The 2,366-nt window shown below is 25.0% G+C and overlaps 1 long non-coding RNA gene across 1 annotated transcript; it reads right to left on the bottom strand.

The window, feature by feature from the left end:
- Window positions 1–987: 987 nt before the first annotated feature.
- Window positions 988–1,390, bottom strand: LOC131642002 (uncharacterized). Its single transcript, XR_009295709.1, has 2 exons — window positions 1,263–1,390; window positions 988–1,172 (listed from the first exon to the last, which is right to left on the bottom strand). It is a non-coding gene; the product is annotated as an uncharacterized LOC131642002 (long non-coding RNA).
- Between the last annotated feature and the right edge of the window lie 976 nt (window positions 1,391–2,366).

Here is a 2,366-nt window from a genome sequence, read left to right on the forward strand (position 1 = left end):
GGGTAAAGTGGCAGCTTTTCATGAAGCACTTCGTTACCACGCTTCTTTATCCGAGGTTAAATATATTTCACACTTGAGGTGAAATGTATTTTTTATAGTAGTGTTTAAGTTTGTTCTTAACAATTGATTCTCTTGTGTGAAACATCATAACCTCCTTGTTTTTTAACTTACTTCAATATTTTTCTTTCTTGATGATACTCATGATAATCCTGCTTTATTTCCTTTGTCATCATCAAAAATCTATTATACCTATTTGTCAGACAGAGCTACAATTTTAACCTAACTTTTTTAAAAAGAAAATCCAGAGCCAGATTTATTAAGAGACTTCCTAATAGATATATGACGAGTTCACTCCATAATCAATTATACAATTATTCTAATCGATATAAGATATTGATATAAGATGTGTAAACTTATATTGTAAAGTAATTTAAGGGGGATTTTAAAATAATCCTTGCAAAATAACTTTCAGAATTAAGAGTATTTTTCATAGTGTTATATATCTATAAATTGCAAAGTAACTTTCAAAATTTAATGATCGTGATTCATTGTTCTCATTTCTCAAAATAACCAAGTGTTCTCACTTGAGTCGTCTCCTATATATATATATATATATATATATATATATATATATATATATATATATATATATATATATATATATATATATATATATATATATATATATATATATATATATATATATATTTATGTTAAAAATAATTTTGTAATTAAATATTCAAAATATATGTATTTGACGAAAAAAATTATTGTCTTAACCCAACCTTTTTAAATAAATAGGCTTTTATAAAAAATATTAGATCTTTTTTGTTTAAAAATTTTTCTGACGAGACCTGAACTTATGTAGATTAGGCCATAGGCATTTGCTAGATTGGAAGGAGTATGCCATTTTTTAATTGTATTTAGTATGATTTACAAAATTGTAAGCAAAACACTAGAAGACAACCATTTAAGATAGTGAACAACTTCACACTAGAATAATCCTTTATTTTTAATTTACCATAATGTCCTTTATTATTAGTTTAAAATAATTTATACATTTGGATCCAATCCCTTGAACTTACACTCACAAATCATCTTTATGCACTTTGGAATTGTAAATGGAGGACATGAGTCAGGACAGTCTTCATCATCTACGCAAACATAAGTATCTGTAATGTCAAATAAAAAATGTTAATAATATAGAATAAAACTTGTGAATAAAATAAAAAAAAAGTTATTTTTTTAGAAAATGAACTTACCTTCCGCCATAATGATACATATGAAAAGAAAAATAAATATAACATAAACAGACATTAAAATTCCAGTCATATTTGTCCACATTTGTATGTAGAAATAAAAAATTATAATATCACTTTATATTATGAAAATTCTTCTTTTTTTAATTGGAATTAATTTTAAATAACTTTTCAATATATTTAAGCATTGTGTATATTTTTATTAATTGGAATTACTTTTAAATGACTCTTCGATATATTTAAGGGTTGTATATGTCTTAAGAGGAGAGATATTTGAACTCCTAAATTTTAATACCATATAACTACACCATATAAAAATACAATTGAAACAAGTGTTAATTTACTTAATGAAAAAAAAATTATTGTTTCAAATTAATAACCGTATGAAGATACTTTGTCGAACAACTTTCATGGTGTCCATATATGTTTTCTCATCTTTATAACTCATCAAATTGATCACATAACTTTACTTAATATTAAACATAGCTTTACTTAGGTTGTGTTTATTAACATGAATACTCTACTTTCTTTACGGTTTTTTAGGTTTTCAGATCATCATCCAGAAGATGTGCCAAAAGCATTGTAAAAACTTTACAGTATTTGTAACTTGATTACCTTGACCTCTATATAATAAGCATTGTCGTTTCCACATATGTTGATAATGAAGCTCATATTGGTACTAACACTAATATATAGACATGACTAATGATTTGAAAAATTAAAAATGATTGAATGTAATTGATATGTCAGTGTTAGATACTGAAACTGTCACATACCAATAATAGATAATTCTGAAATGTGACAACAATTGATCTGTGTTTGAAGTGAATTTCTTATAGTTAAACATGTAGAATTGAATATGACATTTCCAAATTAAAATTGGTTAGTTTGGAAATACTTAAACTGGAGGATTCTTACGTGATATTTTATAATGTGCATTTTCATTCTCAATAATTTTAGTTTTTTCATGATGAAATAATAAGGATCTATTGTTTTTGCAGGTGAAGAAGTTGATGAAAGAAGGAAGTTTTTAAAGGCTTTGAAAAGTAGAAACTTGATTCCTATCTATCAATGCATATTCACTAATTAGCTTACTATCGCTCTTGT

The sequence above is a fragment of the Vicia villosa genome, unplaced genomic scaffold (genome assembly GCF_029867415.1).
Source record: "Vicia villosa cultivar HV-30 ecotype Madison, WI unplaced genomic scaffold, Vvil1.0 ctg.004358F_1_1, whole genome shotgun sequence".
Taxonomy (NCBI): domain Eukaryota; kingdom Viridiplantae; phylum Streptophyta; class Magnoliopsida; order Fabales; family Fabaceae; genus Vicia; species Vicia villosa.